The sequence below is a fragment of the Pseudorca crassidens genome, chromosome 19 (assembly GCF_039906515.1).
Source record: "Pseudorca crassidens isolate mPseCra1 chromosome 19, mPseCra1.hap1, whole genome shotgun sequence".
Taxonomy (NCBI): domain Eukaryota; kingdom Metazoa; phylum Chordata; class Mammalia; order Artiodactyla; family Delphinidae; genus Pseudorca; species Pseudorca crassidens.
In genome coordinates, this window is record NC_090314.1 from 35148107 (window position 1) to 35175645 (window position 27539).

Below are 27539 nucleotides of genomic sequence, written 5' to 3' on the forward strand. Positions count from 1 at the left end.
CGTTGCAGAGCACAGCCTCCGGATGCGCAGGCTCAGCGGCCATGGCTCACAGGCCCAGCCGCTCCGCGGCATGTGGGATCCTCCCGGACCGGGGCACGAACCCGGCAGGCAGACTCTCAACCACTGCGCCACCAGGGAAGCCCTTGCCCACATGATTTTCTTTGACCAGTGGATTGCAGGCCTAAGTGACAATGTGTCACTCAAAGTAGAGGCTTTAAGAGGCATTGTATGTTACCATGTACTTATACATCCGTGGTCCCTAAACAAGAAGACACTAGAAGACAACCTCAACCCAGCCTGTGACCCTCAGCCTGGAGCAGTGCCACCATAGCTACCTGACATATCCATGAGAAAAAAATAAATGTGTTTTGTGTGTATGTGTGGGTTAACCACTGATATTTTGGAATTGTTTGTTATCACAGCCAGAAGCAAACTGAGAACCCTATGTGCCCAGGTACTATTCTAGGTGCTTAGGTTCATTGGGGAACCAAACAAAGATCCTTGCCCCCATGGAGTAGCTATGTATAAACCTGCCTCTTTTTAAAGGCTGCAGAGTATTCCTTCATGCAGAGGCATTGTAATGTATTCAACCAGTCCTTTATGGATGGATTTAGGTTATTTCAAAGCATTAGTTTTAAAAGATGAAAATCATACTTCCAATATAAATGCACAGAAACTGTATATTAAAGTTTTATTTAACTCATTAATGAAGAAACCACCAGGATGACAAGTGAGTTCAAAACATAATATGCAAGTTGAAAATCGTAAAGTCAGTGGATAAAAAGAAATTCTGAAATAACTTTGCTAATTTTGGTAGATAACTGGCTAATGTCCTATAGGGTGAAAATAATAACATTTGAGGTTCTCTTCTATTGAACAGAAAAAAATAATCATCCCCCATTATCAGTTTTAGAGCGTTGTAAAATTTCTGGGCTTTAGGGCTTCCCTGGTGGCGCAGTGGTTGAGAGTCCACCTGCCGATGGAGGGGACGCGGGTTCGTGCCCCGGTCTGGAAAGATCCCACATGCCGCGGAGCGGCTGGGCCCGTGAGCCATGGCCGCTGAGCCTGCGCGTCGGGAGCCTATGCTCCGCAACGGGAGAGGCCACAACAGTGAGAGGCCCGTGTACCGCAAAAAAAAAAAAAAAAAAAAAAAAAAAAAAAAAATTTCTGGGCTTTAATCAACTGCAAAGTTACATTTCCCAGAGAGTCAGAGTTTTTGCTAATACTAACAATATTACAATATCTTTTAATATCATCTTTGTGCACATGCGTGAGTCTATCTTAAAGACAAATTCCTACAAGTGAAATTTCTGAGTATATTTTGAGAGAGGTTGTCAAATTGCCCTTCATAGAAACTGTCCCAATTTACCTTTACTGCAAACAACATACGAGTGGCTGTTCTGTCACATCTTCTCCAACACAGTGTTATTGAGCTTTTTACTACTTTCCAATCTGATAAGATAAAAATAGTACCTCATTGTAATTTTAATTTACTTTTTTTCTTGTTATAACTATAGCTGAATATTTTTTCACATCTTTACAAGTTATTTCTTTTTCCTCTACTGTGAATTGTCACTTCCTATTTTTGCCTTCAGAAGAATTAGCCCTTAGTCTGTCACATGTGTTCCAAATATTTTTTTTCACAGATTCAGACATATTTCTAATTGTAGTTCTACTATTTACTAGCTGTGTCACTTTGGGCAAGTTACTTAACCTCTCTGAACCTAAGTTACTTATCTGTAAAGTAGGGAGAATAATGTAGTCCTCAATCCCATATTTGAAACGCTGGCATAGATGTGTTTTAGATTCTAGAAACTTTCAGTGCATATACTGCATATTACATAAAACACTAGGGAGTATGAGCTCTTCCGAACATTAATATTCCTCTAAGAAACATATGAACATACTAGATGAGATTAATAAAGCCTATGGATGACCTCATGTCAGCTGAAGTTTGCCATCAAATGAGCTATGTCAAATTTTTTGTTTTTTGAAAGTGGAGCATAAGAAAATCTTCTATGGTTTATTACATCAATTTAAAAATTGTGCAGGGAACTTCCCCGGTGGCAGAGTGGTTAAGAATCCGCCTGCCAATGCAGGGGACACGGGTTTGATCCCTGGCCCGGGAAGATCCCACATGCCAGGAAGCAACTAAGCCCCTGTGCCACAACTACTGAGCCTGTGCTCTAGAGCCCGTGAGCCACAACTACTGAGCCCGAGCGCCACAATTACTGAAGCCTGCGCACCTAGAGCCTGTGCTCCGCAACAAGAGAAGCCACCGCAATGCGAAGCCCGCGCACCGGAATGAAGAGTAGCCCCCGCTCGCCACGACTACAGAAAGCCCACACGCAGCAACGAAGACCCAATGCAGCCAAAAATAAAAATAAAAAAAAATTTTTTTTAATTGTGCAGAAGAGAGACATCCTCAATGGTACTGTAACTGATTATGACATATAACATATTGATTAGACAAATACTGAGACTAGCCCACATGGGAAGGACTGGAAATTAAAAGATACTCAATGAGAGTACTATTAGTAGCTTGTGAAAATAAAGAAGGAAAATACAATTCCTGTATCCTCCCAAATATTTTTTACCCTACAGATTTTAGTTATTTTATTTTTTATAAAATTATTTATTATTTATTTTTGGCTGTGTTGGGTCTTCATTGCGGTGCGGGGGCTTCTCACTGTGTGGCTTCTCTTGTTGCAGAGCATGGGCGCACCGGCTTCAGTACTGTATCACTCAGGCTCCGTAGTTGTGGCACACGGGCTTAGTTGTTTCGCGGCATGTGGGATCTTCCGAGACCAGGGCTCAAACCCGTGTCCCCTGCATTGGCAGGCGGATTCTTAACCACTGCGCCACCAGGGAAGTCCCCAGATTTTAGTTATTGAATACTATTGACTTGTTATTGTTCCATATGAGCTGTGTCAAGCTTACTTTTAATTTTTAGAGCTTTTTGGATTTTGGAACTGTGGTTAAGGTATGTAGACCCACTGGTATCTTCCTCATACGGTTGTTGTGAAGGTTGGATTAAATTAAGCAATGCATGTAAAGTGTCTGTACCAGCTCCCAGAACACAGGAAACACCACGTAAATATTATAGTTTCCATTGTTGTTTTCAGGATGGAAGTGCTAAGCCCTTACACCTCTTGTTTCTGGGCACTTTGAATTTTGCTTTGTTGGGTAGTCTGATGTTCAGATGAGTTTCCTTGTAAAAGGGATTGGGATATTTGAAGAGGAGAGGAGAGAAGCATTTGTCCTCTTTGATGGTGTAGAAGAAAGAGAATGAATGGGATTTGAAGCCAGATAGATTAGGGTTCAAATTCCATAGGATCAGCTTCTTTAAAAAATGGGGGAAAATACCTATCTTGCAGGTTGCTTTGAGGATTAAATATAACAAGATAGAATAGAAACTGCTCTGTCCACAACATGTGCTCAATAAATTAGAGCAGCTGTTTTGTTCAGAGTGTGTTCAGGAGGGCTGATGTATAACCCTTACCCACTTACAGTCTGAAAGGCACATAATCAGCCACTTTCATGACTGAAAGTGAGGAACTTGGACAAGGATCAGAGAAAGCATTTATTGTACATAAAGAAACAAAGCACTGTTGCCATGATGTGTCTGCAGGAAAATGGCACCAGGCCCTCCTCTGTGATGTAACGTCATGGGACTTTCCTTGTGGGGGGAGATGGGAGTGAAGCCTGGGAGGAGCAACTCCCCCTCCCCAGACAGGCAGAGGGGAATGTTTTCCCAGGTGGTATGGTAGTGTGACAGCCTGTAGCCTTTAGCATTCAGGAAGTTTCCATTGTGCTGTGATTTTAAAATGTAGGCAGCTCCTTTCATTATAGAATATCCTAAAGTTTCAGGTTAATCTTTTCATACTATGAAGTAAGACTGTTATCTGTTAAATCAGTAGACTCTGAGGACAGAACCTATCCATTCCTGCTTGGATCCCTACTGGATTCAAATCAAATATAAACCTGGAGGGAGGGCCTGCCATGTGCCAGGTGCTAAACATACAAAGACGATCTGATAAGGTTGCAGCCCAGGAGGAACTGGCAGAGAGAATGGATAACTGAGAACCCTTACTAAGGAGTGTAGAGTGCTGAGTGATGTAATAGAGTTGTGAATACAGTGCTATGGAAGGTATTGAGAAGAGAAAGATTAGTTTTTCTAGAGAGGTTAGGGGAAACTCTTCCAGAAAAGTGACACTTGATCTGATCTTTGGATTGAGTCATCAAGCAAAAGGCTTTGAGATGGAATGAGGAAAGAGCAAAGACGGAAAGGAGATATAGGAAAGTGAAAGAAACTGCAGGAGATGGTGTAGGAGGTGATGCGCATATTCATTCATTTGTTCAGTTATTTATTCAACAAGTATTGGTTGAGTGCCAGAAACTGTTGCTGGCACTGGGGATACAACAGGAAGCAAGACAGACAAAGTCCCGGACGCTCTCATGGAGTTTACACTTCAGAGGTGGGTGAGACAGAAAACAAATAAAAACACGAAGAAAGTAATTTCAGGGAGAGATATGTGTTATGCAAAGTTGCGGGACTTCCCTGGCAGTGCAGTGGTTAAGAATCCGCCTGCCAGTGCAGGGGACACAGGTTCGAGCCCTGGTCTGGGAGGATCCCACATGCCGCGGACAAACTAAGCCCGTGCGCCACAACTACTGAGACTGCAAGCCACAACTACTGAATCCAGCGCCCCAGAGCCCGTGCTCCGCAACAAGAGAAGCCATGGCAGTGAGAAGCCAGCTCACCACAACTAGAGAAAGCCCGCACGCAGCAACGAAGACCCAACGCAGCCAAAAATAAATAAATAAAATTTAAAAAGAAAAAAGAAAGAAAATTTGGGAGTAGGTAGAATAGAGGGTACCCTGGGGGGCATGTAAGTATCGGGGGGGCCTCTATGGAGGAAATGTTTGACCTGAAAACCAAGCGGTGAGGAGGCAGCCTTCTGGAGACAGTGTTCTAGGTGGATGGGACAGCAAATACAAACACTATAACAAGACCAGGCCCAGCGTATTTGAGGAACAGAAAGGTGGCCAGCTTGACTGGAGCAGCATGAGCAAAGGAGCAACAGGGAAAGACCAGAGAGGTTGGCTTAGTAGGGCCCTGTGGCCATCGTAAGGAGTTTGTTTTGAGGAACTACCATCTGGCTGCTGTGTAGAGACTGGAAGCAGGGAGGTGAGTTGGCAGGCTGTTGCAACATCTAGGCAAGAGGTGTTGGTGGCTCTGACCAGGGTGGTAGCAGCAGAGACAGACGTGTTCAGAGCAAATATGTATTTCTGAAGTAGAGCTGACAGGACCTGCTGATGCACTGGTGGTGGGGGTTGAGGGAAAGGAGGATGGAATCATGTCAAATGCTATGAGAAGTTAAGATGAGCACATAAAAGTGACCTTTTCACGGTAGTAGTGATGTCAATGTGGCAACAGTAGGAATGTGGGATTGGAGAAAGGGGATGCTGGAAAATAATTGCTGGGAAGGCTTTGGCAATGAATGAATTTGGCCACACACAGAGGAGACAAGGGTCCTGGGCCACTGACAAAGCCAAGCTGATATCCTGTCTGCGAGGCTAGGAACTTCTCAAACTTTTACTGCTAGGGGGAAAAAAAAAGCCCTCTGGCTACATTTGAACAAATTTACTTACTTCTCTCCCTATATTTTTTCCACCTCATTTTTGCCCTACGGGATAAATATCTGTCAGTTCTCACACACTCTCCCTAGGCCTCAGGGTCTCTCCTCTTGGTAGATTCTTCAGAAAACTACCATCCAAGCCAAGCAGGAAGTTCTGCACAGAATAGGCACTGAGTAAATGTGTACTGAGGGGCCATTCGAGGTGCTTTCAGAGAGGAAGAGAAGTTGCTTCTCCTACTTTGTTTCACTTCTACCTTCTGGCCTAACAACTCACAGTGCTTGGCTCTTCTGCCTGGGAGGAGGCACCATCAGCCTTAGTACACCCTTTTTTTGGTTGGTTGCCGGCTGGTTCTATTGTCTCCAGGTCTTGCAAGTCCCGCTGCCTCTTCCAGTTCCCTGCATACACACGGCAGGCCTGCAGGGGTCCTCACATCTCCCTCTTGAACCACCCCACCAGGCTTGTCCTCCTTAGCTCACATTATCTTTTACTTAAACAGAAAACGGTAGCCACCAATCTTGTTACATAACATACCAATATCCTAGGGTGTTAAACTAATGCAACATCTACTGTTGGGGAGTGGTGATCTGGCAACATGAATATTCACTAGGAGAATATTGCTGAAACATTGTAACGAGTTTGACTTTCTGGCCCTGATTAGATTTTGGAGAGGTAAGGGACTTTAGAGATCATCCTATTTCAATTTTCTTTGTTTTAAACTGTGGAAACCAAGGCCTAGAGAGACAAAGAAATTTGCCCAAGAGGCAGATGAGCGCAGAAATCAAACTCTAAAGAATCCACCACCTCTTCATAGATTAAGTATTAAACGTTTCTTGTTCATGATTCTTTCTCACCTGAAAAGCATTTTAAAAAAATCTGTTTTAAACTTTCCAACTTTGTCAACTGTGAACAGTGACAAGGTGTTCTTGCTTACACTGAAACTGCTTACACTGAGACTGATACATGTGTATGATACCGATTTTTTGAGGTATTTTTTGTTGCTTTTACTATCGTTTTATTAACATTAGGACTGGATTCACATCCAACCATGCAAGGTATATTAACTGAATACAATTTGAATGCAAAATATATTAACTGAATCAAATATCTATCTATTTATCTATCTCCGACTAGGGATCAAACCCATGCCCCCTGCACTAGGAGCGCAGTCTTAACCCCTGGACCGTCTGGGAAGTCCCTGAATCAAATATATTTTAAAGACTGCCAGGTGGCGTTGCGGTGAAGTTTGAGCCACCTGGGGATCTACCCCGTACCATTCTCCATTTATGTGCAAACCAGTGGGGAAGAGGGCTGAAGTCAGCAGCACCCCCAGAAGCATCTCGCATTCTGACAGCAGCTCAATAAAACATCGCATTTCCTACTTCTCTCTGAGGAACTGCAGAACTAACAGTGGCCAACTGAAAAGGCTGGGTTGCTCTCTGCCCCTGATCCCTGGCAGCATTCTTTCTCAAACTGACCTTTTTCTTGCTGGGAGACTGCCCCACTCCACCCACCTGGTGCCTCCCTAGATTTCCTGACTGCCCTGGGCTTATTTTTTTAACCTTCTCTTCCTTGAAAAGCACCACTCCACTGACCCAGAACGTGGGCGCCTCCCCTATGATCACTGACAATCCTACTCTCCGGGGCGTACCATTTCTCTTTAAAAGCCTTGGAAAATCAGCAGCAGTTGGGGGCTAGGTACCTTCCAATTCCTGTAATGCCTCGTTCCTACTTTTAATTCGCCAAATTTGAGAAAGCAGAGAGAAAAGGGGAAATGCCTTGCTTCTGAGTAGGTCCTGGCTGGGCCCCGTCGGGCTGGCACTGTCTTATTTAATTCAACTGCCCCGGTTCCCAAGAGCTTCCTCAGGTAACTTAGCCTCTGAGTTAGGGGTACCTAAGGTGGGAGGAGGGAGTTAGAGAGTAGAAGAAGCACTATAAAGCTTCCCCTCTCCCTACCCCGGGTTCTGGAAATCCCAGCCTTGAAGCGGGGACAAACTCCAAACCCAAATAGACGGCCTCCTCCCGAGCGCCGAGAGCCTACCCATCCTCATCACCCTTTCTCCCTCTTCCTCCGGCCAGTTGCCCTGCTTGGCCAGGCTCCGCTGGCTGAGCCTCATAGGGCCTGGCCGGGCACTCGCCACACTCCCCTCACCCAAGCCCTGCCAGGGCCGAGAGGTGGGGGGTGGGAGGTAGGGGAAGCAGGGGGCGGAGTTCCGTCCTTCGCTGATTGGCTCAAGACGGATGGGCTGCGGCCGGGCCCAGCCAACCCGCGGCGTGTTGCTATGTGCTGAGCCGAGGGGATAGGCGCGGGGGCGCGTCCGTCACCAGGCAGCCCCCGGCCCCGACCCGGAGGGATGCGGAGTGGCGGCGGCGGCAGTGGCGGAGACTGTGGCTTTAAGAGCGCGCCCAGAGCCCGGGATCCGGCCGGGCGGTCCTTTGCTGCTGCGCACCCCCGCGGAGCCAAGCTCAGAGCTGGCCGGACCGGGCTGCCTGCTGCCCGGTAAGCAGACGCGAGCACTGCGCGAGCCGGGCGTGCGTGGGCGTGGGGCGCGCTGTCAGCGCGGGCGCCCGACCCCCCCATCACTGGGCGCAGGTCCCGTGGTCCCTGTGGCCCGGCTCCCCCGGAGCGCGCGGCACCCTCTGCCCAGCGCGGCCGAGGCGGGGTCCGGTGGGGGGGTCACCCTGGGGGCCGCGGGCACAGGGGGCGGGGAGCGGGCCGCCGGGGCCACGTGACCGGTTTGTTTACAAACACTGCCGGGGCCTTGGCGGCGGCCCGCGGTAGGAGCCGAGAAGGCATGAGTTCCCAGGTCGGGGGCCCGGGACCTGTGCGAGGAGCGGGGCTAGTAGGGCGCGCGCGGTTTGGCGGGGCGGTAGGGGGGTGACCTGGAGACCTGGTCGCTGCTTCTTCCTGAGCATAGTTCCCGCGGGTTCGGAGTCTGTGGGGGGCAGGGTGGGAGCTTCGGGCGTTTTCGGTCCCCGGTGTCGCTGGGTGTCCGCTGGAGACACTGGGTCCGGGGGCGCCGCCCTCGGTGCCCCCGCCTTTGGGGGACTGGCTGCCCTCAAGACTCCGAGGAGCGCTTGGCCGGCCCTGGGCCGAGGTAACCGCAGCCGAGTTCCTGCCTGGCCGCTTCCCGGCGCCTCCCCAGTGCCCTTGCCAAAGGGGTGGGCGCGAGTTCACTCCTGCCCGACGGAATTAAGGGGCCTCTCCAGCGAGTACCTTTCGGGAACTTGCGCTGAGGGGCAGCGCCGATCTCTCACTGCTTCCAGTTCACCCTCGGCCGCTGACTTCCTCTGGATGTCTTTACCCAAGTGGTGGCTTTTCTCTAGTTGGCGGGTGGGGGGAACCACCTGTTCTTTTGGACCCAGCCCAGGAGACTGCCACCTCTGACTTCACTCTCAGCTTACGAGAGCTTACAAAGCCAAGTGAGTGAGTGTCCTCCGTTTATTTCTGTTATGTAGCTGACCCTCCCGCAGTCCCGCGGCTGTGAATGGCACGGGAAAATGCTCCTGGGCTTCGCTGGGTTTTTTGCTCTCTGGCCTCCTTGTCAGTTTGCTCTCCTGGGGTCTTGAGGCTCTTTTCAGTAAGTCCTTGCTTCTGGTGAGTCTGAAAGCTAACAACACAGCTAGCTACCATCTTTTCCCCCTTGCCCTTCCTCCCATGTTCCTCTCTTCTGGTCAGGCAAGATGTGCAAGATGGGACTCCCTGTCCTAGAGCATTGGGCAAGAAGGGAAGCTGTCTGATTGCGTGTGCCCCACTTGCTCCCAGAACATTAGCCATGCATGGAACCTAGGGGACTGAGAGGTTACGCGACTTGTCCAAGGCAACTCATGTCGCTGGTGCTGGGGTGAGACTTGACCATTCACCCTTTCCTGACTTTCCTTTGACCTCGTCACTGCCACAGGACTGCAAAGATGGGTTGAACCTGACTTCTGTCTATCCCTTATACTGAGACTGAGCCTCCTCTGACCCCCCATTCCCCCCCATGGGGAACATTTTAATTCCTCTAAACTGTGACAGTAAGTGGCTACAGGTTTTTTACCAAGGAACAGGTCCAGCCTGAGGAGAGTTGTGCAAATTTCTCTTTGGCACCTTTCCTTATCCCCAGCTCCATGATAAGGGTCTCAGGCAGGAGCAGAGTGTGGGCCTTGGGCTCATCCCCCTCCTTAGTTTGGCTTTGCCTTATCAGTTTAGGATTTGATAACAGCCTTTCTGTCTTGATATCTTGTGCTTGAACTAAACTCCAGAAGCTTGGAATTAGGGGTGGAAAATGAAAATAAACGCATGTGCAAGAATATTGTTTTCCTTTTTCCCTCTAGGATAGTGGTTTTCAAACTTTGAGTGGGATCCACAGTGAGGAATACATTTTACATCCCTGCACAGAGGTCCACAAGTGCATAAGTTCCCAGAAACAATAATTGCCCTGACTACCTGCAGTGTGTTCTATTTATAATTTTTTCCTACTTACTTAAAAAAAAAATCAACTGCTGGTCATGACTCATTTATTTGGTTTCTTGACCAAACGGGTCACGGCCCACAGTTTAAGAAACATTGCTGTAGAGCAGAGGTCCTCAAACTTAAATCTGCATAAAGATGACCCAGGTAGTGTTTAAAAATGCAGTATGTAAGTCCAGTCTGGAGATGTTTATTCTCAGTGGGGCACATTTTTAATAAATGGGCCATGAGGTTGTGAGACAGGTGGTTGATAAGAAACCCTGAACTAGTGGGAATTGGGGGCAATGTACAATGAAAGGCATTAACTTAGATAAGAAGAATGCAAAGCCTTAGTCAGATATGTGAGCCATACTCTATGCAAACCCAGGATCCCTCATCTGTCACACTAGCCCAGGCTAGTCTAAGGGTATAGTGTTGTTTGATTTCAGCTGTCATGAGGCATTGGCCCTAAGAGATAGCCCCCCTTCCCTCCCCACATCCCTGCACTCCAGCCCACTTGAGGGCTGCTGTTCATGGTTCTGTACCACTGGATGTTTCTAGGTGTGTGGGGTTGGGGTCATGAGTAGTGCTGTTGAGCCTGCTGTATTATTCACAGATTTATGTGAATTTTCACTATTTTAATGACTTTAATAGTTTTGAGTCAATGACACAGTCATTGCGCCTGGGACATGAAGGGTTTGGGCAGCAGAAAAGGTTGATTTTAATATCTGTGTATTCCAGGCTGTGTAATCTAGGAGAAGGGCAGACTGGTGATTTTATTTTTGTTAGGCATGGGGAGGGGAGCCAGGGGCTTGTCTGTCAACAGTTAATAAGAAGAGGTGCAAGTCTCCCCAACCCCTTGCCTGCCTCAGCCCTGGTTCTTTCCTGTGTAACAGCTCAGCTCCTGTGTGCAGGTGGATCTTGTTAGTATTCTGGTTTCTGATGCTGTTACCTCTGTCTCTACTTTCAAGCATAAACATACACACACCTGATGCTTCCACATGTTGTATCTTTCCCTCTTATTGTGTCCAAACATGTTGGTAAAAGAAATTTCCTTGAATTTATCAAAGCTACAATTTAGCTTCAAAGAGAACTCTAAATTATCCAAATTCAAATTCACCTGTGGTCCTTCCTGCCAAGGGTATGCCTTATATGGGAACACTAACTGTAGGATTGTTGAAATTAACTTTAATAATGTTCAGTTTGGTCAAGCAGCTCACATTAACGTTTAGTTTTGAGCCTATGGAAAAAAAGGAAACAACAAAAGGATGGCATATCCTAGGATAGGAAAAGCAGGTGGGATTCAAATTGAGGTCTGGATCAATTTTCTTTGTAAATTATCTTGGCATTTCCCTAGGGTCTGTCAACCAAACCACTAGTTGCTCTGACAGTTGCATTCCCTTAGCATGATGAGGGGGTATAAAGCTCTGGAAAAGGAAGTGTCCTTTTGAATTTTAGCATCCAATGATGGAAAGCCAGGGCCTACAGGCTAAAGGGATTCTGTTAAGAGTTTAGTGATATTATCCCTAACAAAAGGTGATACTGCACCTACCTGAATTTCCCTGGGAGCTGTAAATACAGCACTGGAGGTTTATAAAGTAAATAGGATTATGCCACTCCCATGTTTACAACTTTCACATTGCCCTTCAGAAATAATCCACCCCCTTTCCCTGTAGGCATTGCAGACCTCTCCCCCGTCCCATCCCAACTTCTCCACCCCCCCACCCCCCATCCCACCCCCACCCCCCAGCTCCTACCAGCCCTCACCTGGTCCATTCTGCTTCAGTCCAGCTCCAACTGCACTAGCCTTCCTGAGATTTCTAAAACAAGTAAGGTTTGTTTTTGTCCTTGGGCCTTTCTACTGGTAGTCACTGGTCTCCAAATTTTTGCATGATTGGCTTCCTACACTTGGGTCTCAGAGAGCCCCTCCCTGACCTGTTATCTAGAACAGTCCTCCATCCCTGCCCCTCAGCCCTTAATCCCCTTAATTTTTTTTTTTTCCAAAGCACTTTAATACCATCTGGAAATGCATTGTCTACTTGATGGCTGGATTGGAAGCCCAGTCTGTCTTGCTCACTGCTGACAGTGCCTAGCAGGGAGTAGCACAGGATAAATATCTAATTGTTGGTGGAATGAATGAATGACCAAGAGAGCCAAGGTTTAGAGTCTTTAAGAGTAAGAAATAATACTTATTTTCAAGAGAAGAGGAGGAAAAGAAGTTTTCTCTCTTTTCCTCGGAATTCCTGTTCCCTTGGAATTACTTTCTTTTGAGATTTCTGCTTTTCACAATATTTTTCATCCTTTTATTTTTTTTATGGGTTGCCAAAGTCTCTAAAAGCTCCATTGTTATTTTGTTGTTGTTAATAACTCTTGCCTCCCCTACAAGCCTTATTCTAGGCTTCACTGTTCTTCTGACAAACAAGCATTTCTATCAGTAATCACATTTCATTAATACTAGGCACTATAAGTAGAGCTAAGAGCCTTGGCTTTGGAACCAGAAAGATCTGAATAATTAGCTCTGTGACCTAGGACAATTTGCTAAAATTCTCTACATCTCTGTTCCTTATTTGTAAAATGGGACTAATAATAGTTACTATCATACAGGATTGATGGGAAGATTCAATGAGAGAATGCACGGGAACCCAGACACAGAGCCTGGCACATAAGCGCTTGGTATTAGCTATTAATAACAAGACTAATATTAATAGTTAGATTCCCTCTCTCACTGGCAGGAATTCCCTATCCATTGATTTGGGAGTGGGGAGTAAGAGGGGGAAAACTCCCAAATTTTAAATTAGTGTAAGTAAATGAAGACCAAAAATGTCACTTAGATTTATCAGAACTAGAATGGAATTTAGAAGTCATCTAATTGCACACTGCTACCCAACTCTTAATAAACATCCATGTGGAAGAAGTAATATTTATAGAAGTGTTTGGAAGAATATGTTGTCTACCTGGTCTTAAGTTTTATCCTTGAATTAAGCCGGGCCAACTGAAAGCTGCATACTTGGGCCATGTTACCTCAGCCCCTCCAGAATTGTTTTCGCTGAGATGAACTTGGGTGTCCTGCCCTTTGCTTTATGGAGGGACGCTGTCCAAAATAGCTTTATATAACTTGCTACTACATTTCTTATAAGAATTTATATTGTTGAAGACTTAAGCTACAACTTCACTTAATGTCTCTGTTAAGTTAATCAGAGAAATTGCTTTCAGAACCCAGTGCTAGGAAAAGCTTTGCCTCTCCCAAGGAACTGGCATGATTTTTCTTTGTGGACAATTGGATATAACTGATCATGTTTCTCTTTTTTGCTTTGGCTGCCAGGAAGCAGAGAAACAAATTTGTGGCTTGACTTTAGTAACTGTCGGGCCCTGCATCCCAATTTTTTCCAGTGTTAACCCTATAATTTTATTTTCTTTGCTTTCAAGTTAATGGTTTATAACTCTATTGATTAGATATATGCTGGATTGGGTATTAAAATCCATTTTAGGTGTTACATTTTAGAGATATAAACATTGAGGCCCAAACAGGCAAAAAGGACTTGCTTAGGACAGAACTAATTTGGGCAAAGCACAGACTGTAAATCATATCTTTTATTTCTCAGGTCCAAGGCTCTTACTACTCCCGTACATTCTGGAAAAGTACCAACTTCTGACTTAAACTCTAAATTACCCATAATGTCTCAATACTAGGCAAAGCCTTCCTTCCCTCTGTGATGGGACAAAGCAACATCTGCCAGTGAGGTGTGGCACTGCCACTCTGATTCCTGTTTCCTGGCTGGGTCAGCAGCACTGAGCTCTCCTGTCTCCTGAGTTGCAGGGCAGTCAGCCCTCCCCCATGGTCTTGAGAATGTAGTATGTCCAGACTTAGTGGGTTTTATGTGAAATTAGCTTGCCTGCTCAGAATGAAATTAGCCTCTAGTGTCTGGAGTTCCCTCGGCTATTTCTTGCCATGAAAGGAAGGCTTGATATCCAGATGGCATATGGATGCCACTGAGGCTCAAACAGGATCTGCTGGGTGTGAACAGTGGTTGAGTTTGGTTGGGCAGAAGAAAGTGGTTTTATTCTATCTGATATGAAATTTAGTTATAGGAAATATTGACCTGCCTAATGATTTGTTTTGTTTTCCCATGGTGTTCTGGGTGGGAGTACCTGGGGCAAGAGAGCATAGGCTTGGAACATATCCTGCCTGAGGAAAATTTTGATTCCTATTTTGCGATAGAGAAGAGGAACCTCTGGCCTGGGGCTGAAACTCAATCTTTTATTTTGTTTTATTTTTGTTTTGTTTTATTTTCCTGGGTATTCATCATTCAACAGATAATTAGACCTTTGGGAGAAAAAGGTAAGTCATAATATGGCCCCTGCCCCTAAGAGCATATCCTCAAATAGGAGTGATTAAGACATCTATGTCAATAACCAGAGTACAAGGTAGAAAGAGTTTAAGTTCATTACAGAGATACAGAAAGAAGGGTAGGCATTTTGGAGATGTGGCTGGGAAGAATGAAGAGGATTTAAACATGCAGAAACACGCCAGGGGAAACAGTGTGTGCAAAGGCACCGAGGTAATGACATGACAGGTAATGTATGAGGAATGCTCAGGAGGCATATGAGATGCAGGAAGGAGATATTGCTTGGGCTACCATTGCTACAGTTTAGAGGAGCTCCATAGATGTGGACCGTGACTTACATTTGCAGTAGAACTCTGGAGGATGAAGGCTAGCTGATATAGATAATAGGCATCCTCAAAAGTGAGACTAGGGCTTCCCTGGTGGCGCAGTGGTTGAGAGTCCGCCTGCCGATGCAGGGGACGTGGGTTCATGCCCCGGTCCGGGAGGATCCCACATGCCGCGGAGCAGCTGGGCGCATGAGCCATGGCTGCTGAGCCTGCGCATCCGGAGCCTGTGCTCTGCAACGGGAGAGGCCACAGCAGTGAGAGGCCTGCGTACCGCAAAAAAAAAAAGTGAGACTATCCCTAGGGATTCTCAAACCTGGTTGCCTTAAGAATTCCTGGCCCAGCCAAAAGGCTATAAAATCAGAATTTAATACCTACACTTCCCCCACCCCAATTTCCCAGGTTTTCCTAATGCAGACCACCCCACACACGTCTGAGGTCTGGAAATCACTAAGGTAGTTGCTCTCCCTGGCAGATACCAACTACTAAACATCCTTAACCTTTGGCCTCCTTTCCCTTAGTTTCTATTTTTGCCTCTTCCTTTTCTTCTTTTGTTTGTATGTTCCTGTGTGTCATCCATTATGTTTGTTTTCCCTTTATCTCTTCTTTTATCACCATTTTGGTCTTTGTCTGTTGGGGGTCCCTACCTAAGGTGACCCACCACCAAATGGACCATAAAGTAGAAATGAATTCTCTTTCAGCATTTGCTGTGCTAATGGTATAAACATGTGTATTATGTAAATATAAATTAGATAGGGCTTTTGGTTAGTTTTGCTTACATGATTCTTAATTTGTTTTATTTAGGATTGGAGGGAAGAAGTATCCCGCACATGCCTGCAGCCTTAAAGCTAAATATCCCATTAGCATGAAGAGATGATAAGAACTGAAAACTAGCTTTTTCTTGTGCCTAATCTGTTGTCCCACCTTCTGGTTCAGGTTATTCCCTTCCCTTATTTGTTTTCTCAGGTTTCTGCAATTAAAAGTTGATGCATTGAGCCAACCCTGACAGCCTGAAGATGTTTTAAGAGAACTTGACATCTTTGTTTTGCATTGTGATTAATTGACTTAGACTCTCCCTCTGGGAGATAGTCTGCTTGTTTTAGAGGGCTCAAGTACCAAGGATGCACATCTTCAGACCCCCCTCTGTCATGTCTCGGTTGAAGGATCCCCTGGGGGGTGGAGGTTGAGGGGGCTGTTCCCAGGATCCCAGTTACGGTACTTTCTAGTAGAGTGACCTTGGGCAAATTGCTTAACTTCTCTTGAGCTTTTTCCTCATCTTTCAAATAGGAGTAATCATCATAATGCCTGCCTCTCTGGGTTGTTGTGAGGACTGAGATAATGCATATCAAGTACTTGGCCCCTTATGGGCCCATAGTACGAAATTAATAAATTGTAGAGTCCTGGAGGCTTACTGACAGTTGCTGAAGGGCCTCAGATGACTCTCCCTATCTCCTCCCCTCCTTTCCCACCCTCCTTCAACCAACACTTTCTGAGCTCTTGGTGCCCGTGGGGCTTTGGGCTAGCTATGATGGGTGATTAACCAGACATGGTCTCTGGATGTGGTCAGGAACAGCACACAGCCTAGTGGGAAGATTGACCCATAAACTACTAGCTTTGTGGAGGTTTCTAAATTATATGAAAAAGCTGCACTGGCAATGTGCAGGCTCCCCTTAGTGTGCCAGGCCTGAGAGGAAAAGAAGCTGTCTTTCTTATTAAAATCTATCTCCCATTCCCGTAATAGGAGAAATCCAGAAATTTGCTCTAGAATCAGTCTGTCTTCCCCACCCTATTCCTTTTCCGCTGCTTCAATAAATGGCAACGCTAGATGACAGTTTAATTCTTAGAACAAAATGCATCCATCTTTGGGTTGGTGATGGCTGGGACTTTGGACATACAACAGGCATCCTTTTGAAAGTGCCTCTGCCCTTTTTTTCTCTTGAGTTTTAAGTTCAATTTCCAAATTCCAGTCGTGGAAAGGCAGGGAGCCCAGCCACAGATGTGAGAGTCTAGAGTTTTGGATTTATTTGAAATGGGAGATTAAAGTGAGAAAGCCAAAGGCATGCTGACAGCTGAACAATAGAATTGTATTGGCAGATTTGGGATGGATGGTTTGTAATTAATTGAGGCCCCAGCTGTGCCCTCGGGGAGCAGCAGTTAAAGAGAAATCAAGGTCACACAGTGCCCATATTCCAAAAGACATTCATTTAGTCAGTAAATAATACTGGATATTTGAGTGTGTGGGACACAGATGACAATCAAATAATCATCTCAATAAAACTACAACTGTGAAAAGTGCTATGCCTCTGGAATTGGGGGCCTGACTTAGTGGGTGTTGGAGGAGGCTAAAGGGAGGGTTCCCTGGTGAAGTAGCCTGAAGACTGGCCATCTCTTACTCTGCTTTTCAAGACGTTGTTTTCTTGATAGATCTTCTAAATGTCTGTTTTTACATTACAGTTCAAGTGTAGCCTTGTCTGGGGACAGTGGAGTGGACCCAATCTCTCTTTGGGTCCCAGATCATGGGAAGAAAGTATTCGCTTTGTGTTGACCAGGATTATCATCTCTGACCATGGCCAAATACAAAGTGCAGGACTGATGCCGAGGGCGGCAGTCTCTGGGAGCTGCAGAAAACGGTGGATCTGGTTTCTCTGAAATGTGGAGCAGAGGCAGGACGGAGGGACCCCTTCCCTCTTAGCCTGCACCAAGTCTCCCACTGCGTTTTCCCTGGCTCAGTCTTGCCTAGAACAGCAGCTCAGACTGCCGTGGGGGGGTTGTGGGGATCAACCTGGAAGGGTTTCTCTAGGGGTCCAGAAGCTGCTGCCAGCCTGGGGAGGGTCCCTCGGGAAGCTGCCCTAGGTGACACACAGAAATGGTGGGAAGGGCCAGGTGAGACAGCATGGGAAATATTTCTGCCGTCAGACAGCAGCTGGGTAAAACCATCAGAGGTTCTTGTGGTGTGGCCCATCAGAGATATGGCTCCACAGTCCTGAGTTGCAGCCTCAGGACTCAGGACTTGCAGCCCAAGTAAGTTTACATCATAAGAGTTTGCTAGTTTCCAAACTTTGTGGAGCATTAATGGCGTGTGAGTCCCATGTAATGCTCAGAATTCAGTATTTTAAATTGTACTGGATAGTGGCAAAGCAAGGAGACTAAAAAATATCAGCTTTACAAGGGCAGCACGGTGCCAGTGATGGTCATTCAGTTTACTCAGTTAACATTTATCAAGAATCTCCAATGTGCTGGATACTAGGAGTCCTGGGGAACCAAGGCGGGTAGAGACTGGACTTCTGACTGCAGGAATTTTCCAGTCTGGGAGACACACAACGGTGGTGTGTTAAAGTGTCATTCCAGAGAATAGTTTTTTTCATGCTGGAAGAAGGGGGTCCCCAGCTCTGCTTAGGGTCTTATTTGAGCTGGATATTAAGGGATGAGCAGGCATTTCCCGGGCAGAGAAGACAGGTTAAGGCTTTGCAGGAGGCTGAAATAACTTGAGAAAAGGTGGTGAACGAGCTTGGTCAGCTGGGGAAGCAGGTTTGGAGTGGGGTGGGAAGGTGATGAGAAGATAAGGAGAATTGGGCCCAGGTTCTCCGTGCCACCTAAGGGGTTGGACCTTGTCCTGTAGGCTGCTAGGAAACCACTGGAGGCTTTGAAACATGAGAGAGATGTGATCAGATTGTGCTGTATACATAGAATTCTAGAATGGGCTGGAGAGGTAAGAGCTGAGTCAGGGAGACCAGTTTAGGAGGTTCAGGATGAGAGGGGACGGGGCTCACACAATGTGCTGGCTGTGACTGGGGATGGCAACGGGAGGGTGGATTGAGAGGCACAACCAACTGTCTAGGGGACAGATGGAGTGTGACATAGAAGAGAGAGAGAATAAAGGGTGTTTCCTGCTTGGGCAGCTGGACCTTCAGGAGGAAGGAACAGAAGGGGGGTGAAGGGGATAGGATCAGGGGGAAGGGAAAAGACGGTGCTGGCTTTGGGAGTTTGAAGTGCCTTCCTAGGAGCCAGAAAGAGGCCCCCTTTAGAAAGGAATCCAGGGTTCAGGAGCAGGGGACAGAGGTGTTTAGAAGACTTGGGTATGGGTGAGAAAGCTGGGGGCGGGAAGCACCTAGGCATATGGTGGAAGAGCAGCCAGGGAGATTGGGGCTCAGTCAGAGACACAGAAGAACCCAGAGAGACAAGATGAGGCCCATAAGGGAGAGTTTCAGAGAAAAAACAGCCCATGAGAGAGCTGAATGCAGCACCAGGGCCAAATAGCGTTAGCATTCAAAAGTATTAGTGTTTGGACTTGGCATGTTGGAGGCTGCCCATATTTTTGTTACTCAAAAGCCTGGTTGTGATAAATGATATTCATGGAGCATTGCCAGAAGGCTCTGTAGCTCTTCCATTCCTCTGGAGAGCTGATATCACTGGATCCAGCCAGACCATCAGGATCTGGGTCCTTGGGCTGCCACGTCCTTGGGCTGCCCTGATTTGACCCCATGTAGAATCCCTTTTACTGAATTGCTCTTTGGTGTTCATTACGCTGGCCGTGTTCATGGAGGGGCCTGTAAGAAAGTCTTGCAAGAGGGTTCCATGGTGGGGAGGGCTGATGTGCGCTGGGGCTCTGTGCGGTGGGTTGTTCATTGTCTCCTGTGACCACCCACAGGAGAAATAAATGTCTCTCAGAAAATCTGTATCCTGAACAACCAAGATGCTTTTATTTCATAGGAAATATAAACCTTATAACTGCTGGTATTTTCTTTCCTGCCTTGGTTACTGGGGAGCTCAAAGCCAAATTTGCAGTTGAAATTCAGTAAATATTAAGCAATTTAATAGTATGCATTTCTGTGTCCTAACCCTCCTTTTGTTCTTTTATTCCTCCTATCGTAATTTCTTAATCTATTTTAATAGTATAGTATTGTTTATGTTTTTGTAAGCCACCTTAAATCCTTTTTGGACCTTGGAGTTGTATAAGAAAAAGAAGAAAGCCATTGATGAACTTTAGCCAAGCGTCCTTGGTAATAAATCTTCGGACACATCATTTTTGGTTGAAATTGTAGAAACAACCCAAAGTGATATCTGATCTCTTCATAGCCAGCTAGCAACAGCTACTTCTATGTAATAACTAGTAAATTACATGCAGGTTTCAGAATGTTCAAGGGGAAGTGCCTCTTCTCTGTGCCATGTTCTAACAGATGTAAGCCTCACATGGGGGCCTGGCAGGCAGAGTGCTGAACTAAGGACCATGTGATAAATATATTGCTTTGCTAACAGATGTTGCAAAGCACCGTCCAGCCATATCCAAGTGGACTCTGCGAGACTGGCAGGTCCTGTGACCTCGCTGAAATCAAGGTCTTAACAGAATAAAGGTGGGTGGATGGGTACTCAGTTCTGGGGCAGGGTTCAGCTGGCAGAGACATCATTACAACATGAAATCAGGACTTCAGGAGGTGAAGGAACCCTAGAGATCATGTAGGATTATCATCTGACAGATAATGCTCCTGAAATCAAGACTAGGCCCTGTATCCAGCATAGAGATGAATGGTTTGTTTTGTTTATGAAAGAGAGTGGTTTCTCTTTTTTTTTAATTAATTAATTTATTTTTATTTGTTGATTTTTGGCTGCGTTGGGTCTTCGTTGCAGCACGCGGGCTTTCTCTAGTTGTGGCGAGCTGGGGCTACTCTTCGTTGTGGTGTGCGGGCTTCTCTTTTTTTTAAAAAAAAAAAATTTGATTTTATTTATTTTTGGCTGTGTTGGGTCTTTGTTGCTGCTAGGTGCGGCAGCGGGGGCTACTCTTTGTTGCGGTGCGCGGGCTTCTCATTGCGGTGGCTTCCCGGGCTCTAGAGTGCAGGCTCAGTAGTTGTGGCGCACAGGCTTAGTCGCTTCGCGGTATGTGGGATCTTCCTGGACCACGGCTCAAACCCATGTCTCCTGCACTGGCAGGCAGATTCTTAACCACTGTGTCACCAGGGAAGCCCAAGAGTGGTTTCTTGACTATCCAAACTGGTTTTTATTATCAGCTGGATGGATTTGAAGTACCACCTGGGTCCAGAGCTATAAAGTTGTTAACTATGAAGTGATAGCATTGCTTTCCCAGTACGTCTTGCACATCAGATCGTGGCGGTTTTGATAGCGGAGTTTCAGTAAAGTTGTCAGTAGTGGCCTCATCCTGGGATTAGTAGAGTCAGTGCAGACTGCAGAGGTAACTTCCACTTCACTGAGTAGGTGATGGAATGGTCTATTGTTTGGAATGATATTGCAATAATGTCAGATTCCCAGCTAAGCCACCAAAACCTACTAAAACCACAGTATACCTTTAAGTGGATTAATTTAGGCCTAACCCTCTAGCCACCATGAGTCAACCGGGCAGACAGGAGCACTGCTCATTTGGGTCTTGTGAACAAGAACAGTTCCCACGCTTTTTCTCCCTTCCTGGTAAGGATGATCACAGCTAATCAAGGTTATTGAGTACTAATGATGTGCCAGGTGCTATGCTGAATGCTTCACTTGCCTTATGTCATTTGACGCTTTTGTCTCCTCCATGAAGTAGGCACTGTTATTCCCTTTCAGGCAACTTGCCCAGTGGTGATGCAGCTAGTGAGAAGAACCAAAACAGAATCCAAGTCCATCTGTCTCTAATGCTGTCCTCCTCACCAGTGGACGACACCACCACCCACTTCTCTTTGTGGCAGCCCAGGGAAACTGGGTCTCTATGCTCCCTGGTCTGAGTCCAGGATTCTGATGAGATTAGGAATGGGGAAGGAGGACTACCCTCTTGGGATAGGGGCTTTCCACAGCCATTCTGTCTCTTTGTTTTTTTCTGTCTCCAGTCCCAGAAATGGCTTACCTATCCCCCTTCCACTGTCACCTGTTTATTGCCTCCAATCAGGGCTTCTCTCTTTGCTCCTGGAACAGACTACTCAGTCATGCTCCTACCCTCCTGTCCTTAAAGCCTCTTCAGGCTTTCTAAGAGTTCCTACAATAAGTAAGAGATGGAGAAAGCTGGGAAATGGTTAAGCTGTTACCTCAACAGATATATATATATATGTGTATGTATGTGTATCTATATATATAAATATTTACTATAGTATATTTTAACCTAGACCCTGTGAGTGTGAAAAATGGGCATGGATGCCAATGACAGGCCTTTGATTAACATCCAGGACTTAAAAAACCTTCTGTTGCCTAGAAGAACTGTAGTTACGGGCATCTCAGCACAGGATCTGAGGGGGGGCTATCGGGGAGAATAGGGTTCCATGGGGCCAGAGTCATTCTGCGTCCTGCTTCGTTACTGGCAGGGGGAAGGGAGGAGCCTCAATCATTTGTGCTACCCACATGGATGAGTAGACTGGTCTAGTCAGCAGCCCAAGGAGAAGCAGGGGTAGTTCAGTCCAACAGTGGCCGCTACTGTGTGCTCTGTGCTGCCGAGTTCAGGGGGTACAGAAACAACTAAAATGTGGTCCCTACTCTTGGCACTTACCTCTAGCAGAGGATACAGAGGCAGAAGAGAATAATTTCAGTTTCAACAGGGTAAGTGTTAAGATGGAAGTGAGCACAGAGGATGGGTCAAGAAGTCCAATGCTGAGGGGATATTTGAGCTGAGTCTTAATGGACAAGTAAGGGCCTGGTGAGGAGGTGGGAAGGATATGTCAGATGGAGGGAATGGCATCAGCAAAACCACGGAAGGGTGAAATGCAGGTGTGGTGTATTCGGGGGAACTACAGAGAGTTTGGCTGGCAAATCTGAACACTTAGGAGACTGTTCCTGACACACAATAGACCCTTAAATATCAGTTCAAAAGATGGAGTATACAGAGTATGAGAGGTGAGTCTCTCATGGACGCCATTCATGGATGTCAATGGTTGTCAGCAATAATACACACTTGGAATTTACTGGGTGCTTACTACATGCCAGGTGCATATGCTGAGTACTGTATGTGTATTAGCTTAGTTAATTCTCGCAAGAGCCTTATGAGGTCAATATTAGTGTTCCTAGGTTTTGATGAGAAGAGCAAGGTCCAGAGAGGTTAAGTAAGTTGTTCAAGGTCACACGGCTAGAAAATTATAGAACTGAGATTTGAAACCCTCGGAGTCTGATTTCAGAACCTGTCTTTTTAAAAAAATTGAGTTATAATTAACGTACAATATAATATTCATTTTCTGTGTACAACATAGTGATTCAATATGTTTATACATTATGAAATGATCACCACAATAAGACCTGTTACCAGCCGTCATCATCCGTCACCATACAAAGTAATTACGGTATTGTTGACTATATTCCCTATGTGTACATTTCATCCTCATGACATTTATTTTATAGCTGGAAGTTTGTACCTCACCTATTTCATTTGTCCCCCCCGCACTCCTCTCCTCTCTGGCAACCACCAGTTTGTTCTCTGTATCTACGACTCTGTTTTATTATGTTGGTTTATTTGCTTTGTATTTTAGACATGTAAGTGAAATCATATGGTATTTGTTTTTCTCTGACTTATTTTACCTTGCACAATACCCTCCAGGTCCAACCGTGTAGCTGCAGATGGCAAGATTTCATTTGTTTCTATGGCTGAGTAATATTCCATTTTATATATATATATATACACACACACATACACCGCATTCCTATTCATCTATCGATGGACACTTACATTGCTTCCATGTCTTGGCTATTGTAAATAGTGTTGCAATGAACATAGAGGTGCATAGATCTTTTTGAATTAGTGTTTTTGTTTTCTTTAGTTAAATATCCAGAACCCATCTGCTTACCCACTGTCCCGTATTGCCTTTCTGAAGGACATGAAAGTGATGACATGGTGAGATCTGCTTTTTTTTTCCTTTTCCTCCTCCTTTAGTTCTTTCTTTCTTTCTTTTTAACGTTTTTATTGGAGTATAATTGCTTTACAATGGTGTGTTAGTTTCTGCTTTATAACAAAGTGAATCAGCCATACATATACATATATCCCCCTAACTCCTCCCTCTTGCATCTCCCTCCCACCCTCCCTATCCCACCCCTCTAGGTGGTCACAAAACACCAAGCTGATCTCCCTGTGCTATGCAGTCTGCGTCTTTATTCTGTCCTGCCCCAAGGTTCTTCACAACCATTTTTTTTCCTTTTTTTTTTTAGATTCCATATATATGTGTTAGCATACAGTATTTGTTTTTCTCTTTCTGACTTACTTCACTCTGTATGACAGACTCTAGGGCATCCACCTCACTACAAATAACTCAATTTCATTTCTTTTTATGGCTGAGTAATAATCCATTGTATATATGTGCCACATCTTCTTTATCCATTCATCTGTTGATGGGCATTTAGGTTGCTTCCATGTCCTGGCTATTGTAAATAGAGCTGCAATGAACATTGTGGTACATGACTCTTTTTGAATTATGGTTTTCTCAGGGTATATTCCCAGTAGTGGGATTACTGGGTCATATGGTAATTCTATTTTTAGTTTTTTAAGGAACCTCCATACTGTTCTCCATAGTGGCTGTATCAATTTACATTCCACCAACAGTGTATGAGGCTTCCCTTTTCTCCACACCCTCTCCAGCATTTATTGTTTGTGAGATCTGCTTTTTAAATGCATAACACCGGCTGAAATGCAGAGGGTGGATTTAAGGGGGAAAGGAGGCTCAGGGGCCTGCCAGGGCTGTGTGAATCAGAGATGCTGGGTTCCTGGCAGTGCTTTTAGGGCCTTTGGGAGCATGGCCACTGGGGAAACCGCCTCTTAGGGAGATACTCCTATGGTTCCTCCAGGGTCATCATCACCTTGTCTTACCTTGAGAAGAGAATTCTAGGTTTAGAGAAACGTCATCCCAGTAGTACCATCTACCTTGCTTGAAGACAAGCTAGAGAGTCCTCATGGAAGTGGCAGGAAAACTATGTATGTCTCTGAACTCTTCGGCCTCCTTTTTCTTCTCTTTTTAAGTAGCAACATATATTTTTAAAAATTCATTAACCACTAAAAATAATAATAGCTACAATTTTGGTGTGTTTTGTGTGCTAGCACTGTGTATGTACTTACATCAGTCTCATTTAATCCTCATAACCCTGTGTATGTTGGTCTTCTTAGAATTGGGGAAGCTGAGGGTCAGAGTGGTTGAATAACTTGCCAAAGTCACTCATTTAGAACGGAGTAGAGCTGGCTTCTGATTCCAGAGCCCACTTCTTTTCCAGACAGTCTTTACCTACCCTCCTCCAATACACCCCACAAAAACAGCAACGCTGAGGCACATCTAGGGGTGGTCCTGTCCTGTGGCTGGAGGTGTCACTTCCCCTGGCAAGTTCTACCTTCTCGGTTTCTGTGGCTCTGTGTGTGGCGGTACAATCTTGTTCCCACATCATTTTTCCAGTTCCTTCCCGACTTATCTGAGGAATTCGTACCTCCTACCCCTCCATCCTGGGGACACTCAGAAGGTTCTGTTTTGAGTTCCACCTGCAATTGTGGCTCCTTGTGGAAAAGGCCAGCCCGTGAGGTGGGACGGCCAGGTTTGCTGTGCGCTCCCTATGCGTTTGGCTCTCAGAGTGGTGTACCTAAGGTCTTTGTTTTTAATCATAATAGTTCACATCTTTGCTTTCCGTGCTGCCCAGTGGGAGCCAGCTGGAGGTGGTAGCAAATCTTCCTTTAATTTCCACTGTGATGGATTATTACTTCATTTAAAATGGTGTTTAATTTGTACACGTGCCCTGAGGCTTTAAAAAAGCGAACTCATTTGATTATTGTTGGAAATCAGTTTAGACTCCACAGTATGTTCAGCGGGTTGGACTCATGAAGCCCCATGGAGCCTGTGGCCCCATTAACAGGTACCAGAGTACAAAAATTAAAATGTGGTGAGTTCTACAGCCCCATACCCTTAATTTCTTCCATAAAAAAAACCCAAACAAACATCTGTTTCATCTTCCTTCCTAAAAACTGACTTCTTTTTTACTTCCTTTTTAAAAACAGACTTCTTTTTAAAGCAGCTTTTAATATTTTCCCTTAAGAGGGAAGAAGACAGTAATAGGTGATTATTTTTTGGCCCCTAGCTCTCACGTTTTTTTCTCACTCATCCCGTTCTTTCCTTTATTCTCAGGCACGAGGACCCCCTCTTGATTCTCCTTCACTTTGCTTTCCACTTTCCTTCTCTCATTCCTTCTTCCTTTTTTGTTTTTTTTTTTTTTTGCGGTACACAGGCCTCTCACTGTTGTGGCCCCTCCTGTTGCGGAGCACAGGCTCCGGACGCGCAGGCTCAGCGGCCATGGCTCACGGGCCCAGCCGCTCCGCGGCATGTGGGATCTTCCCGGACCGGGGCACGAACCCCTGTCCCCTGCATCGGCAGGCGGACTCTCAACCACTGCGCCACCAGGGAAGCCCTCTCATTCCTTCTTGATTGCCCTGTACCAGTGGGCCAAGATTCATATTTCAGCAAGCCACTTTTTCTTTTCTTCCTTCTTGGGTAAGGAGTCACTTTTGTGGGTGCCTGTCAATCCCTAGCAAAGAGTGAGAGGACCAGAATGACCATAGGGCAAAGTCCAAGGCCTGCAGCCTAGGCTCTCTGGGGCTTTTCCAGCACCAGGCAGCCTGGGATGTTGCTTGCATGGTCTCTTTTTAAGTTCTGAGCTGTGGTGTGCAATGAATGTGTTTGTATGTGACATACTCACATTTAATGCAGACTGTGAATGCTGATTTCTCCAAAGGTAGCCATGAATAAGTTTTGAGATTCACATTTGAAGCTGAGCATAAACCGGCAGAAACCCCTGCCGGTGAACTTTTTTTGGGTTTCCTACAGAAGAGAAGTGAGAAAAGAAATAATTCTACTCTGGGGAAAGGCATAATTTAGAAGCCGTCAGCATGTGTAAGAAAACAGACTCTGTGGCTGCTCTGTAAACCCAGACTGGCAGCCAGGGCTCATTGTTTCCTTTCCTTCCTTCAGCGTTTGTATAAGGCGAATGGGGCCAGCGCCTCTCCAGCTCCCCACCGGGCAGCTGAGGCTGTGGACTTCAGAAGCGGCTGGCCTGGGGCAAGCCTCCTGCTTGCTTCCCCTGCCTCCGTCTTTCCTGTTCCTTACCCCCTGACCTATCACCCCTTACTTTCCTGGAAATACTGTCCTTCCTGAGAGTGGAACAGGAGTATTGGAAGGTTCAAGGATATTTCAGGAAACCCCAAGTGGGGTATTTAGCTCTTTCTACCACCTCTTCCACTTCAACACCCAACAACATTGGTCTACCATGGGCTTTCGTTTTGACCACTCACCTTCCACTTCCACTTCCACTTCCACTATGCCTGGGTGAGACGCAGGGGTTCTGATCCAAGGGGTCGTGTTATCTCTGTGTATGGCCAGGCCTACCTCCGAGGCAAAGCTGGGGAGGTTAATTCTCACCCCCATATTCTTGAAGTATTTCTGTGATGTTCAGTTTAATCTGATTACTCATCTTTAGAATTAGCGGTGGGAGACCGAGCAGGGGAGACATTATGCCTGGGCCCCTGTAGGTCTGAATCCCTTCAACAGTTGGACATCTTGTGTAATTGGTCACCCTGGGTCGGGGAAGAGGGCAGCTTCCCTGCTGAAGATTCGGTTCCAGTGAGGTTCAGAGGAAAAAAAGGACTATGATCTGTGGGCTTTCTCCAAACATCCAGATGGGCCCCAGGCATAGTCCAGCAAGGAAGATCTGATTCTGTTTGTCTTCCTCCCCTGTCTCTCTAAATAATTTTATCTTCAAAGCATGACGCAGGCGTTCATTAACACTCTGGCTCTCCTGGGAGGTAGGCAAGTGAGAACACCACCCCCGTCAGTGAAGCCCAGGGAATAGGTAGGTCCAGGAGCCTCAGGTACGTGA

General features: G+C 45.9%; 1 protein-coding gene across 5 annotated transcripts in view; it reads left to right on the plus strand.

Moving 5' to 3' along the window:
• The first annotated feature begins 7488 nt into the window (after positions 1–7488).
• The window catches only part of YPEL2 (yippee like 2), a 63263-nt gene continuing 43212 nt past the window's right edge, over positions 7489–27539 (plus strand). For 2 of the 5 annotated variants that reach the window (XM_067715075.1, XM_067715074.1), the window contains exon 1: positions 7934–8140. The gene's annotated coding sequence lies outside the window, so the exon portion shown is untranslated. Of the gene's footprint in view, positions 7508–7933; positions 8141–23461; positions 23536–27539 lie in introns of those variants that run through there. The other 3 variants (XM_067715077.1, XM_067715078.1, XM_067715076.1) reach the window with 3 other exon arrangements.